This window comes from Apis dorsata, unplaced genomic scaffold, assembly GCF_000469605.1.
Source record: "Apis dorsata unplaced genomic scaffold, Apis dorsata 1.3 scaffold_326, whole genome shotgun sequence".
Lineage (NCBI taxonomy): Eukaryota > Metazoa > Arthropoda > Insecta > Hymenoptera > Apidae > Apis > Apis dorsata.
In genome coordinates, this window is record NW_006263594.1 from 584,423 (window position 1) to 584,992 (window position 570).

Here is a 570-nt window from a genome sequence, read left to right on the forward strand (position 1 = left end):
CTTGAAGACTTGCTCACAATACTCTTAGCTAAATAGGCAAAATGTATATATTTTTGGACAGGTTTTGAAAATATCTTGAAAAATTCAAATTTTCACTTACGAAAATAAATTTTTATTAAGCTTATCGATTCCATATCTCTTGAAGACTTGCTCACGATACTCTTAGCTAAATAGGCAAAATGTACATATTTTTGGACAGGTTTTGAAAATATCTTGAAAAATTCAAATCTTCACTTACGAAAATAAATTTTTATTAAGCTTATCGATTCCATATCTCTTGAAGACTTGCTCACGATACTCTTAGCTAAATAGGCAAAATGTACATATTTTTGGACAGGTTTTGAAAATATCTTGAAAAATTCAAATTTTCACTTACGAAAATAAATTTTTATTAAGCTTATCAATTCCATATCTTTTGAAGACTTGCCCACGATATCCTTAACTAAATAGGCATAATATACATATTTTTGGATAAGTTTTGAAAATATCTTGAAAAATTCAAATCTTCACTTACGAAAATAAATTTTTGCTAAACTTCCAAATAGCAATATTTTTTTTTTTTTTTTAGAA

General features: G+C 26.0%; 1 protein-coding gene across 1 annotated transcript in view; it reads left to right on the forward strand.

The window, feature by feature from the left end:
* Nucleotides 1–570, forward strand: part of LOC102679379 (dynein heavy chain 10, axonemal) — a 39,587-nt gene that overhangs the window by 9,497 nt on the left and 29,520 nt on the right. The window lies entirely within an intron of this gene.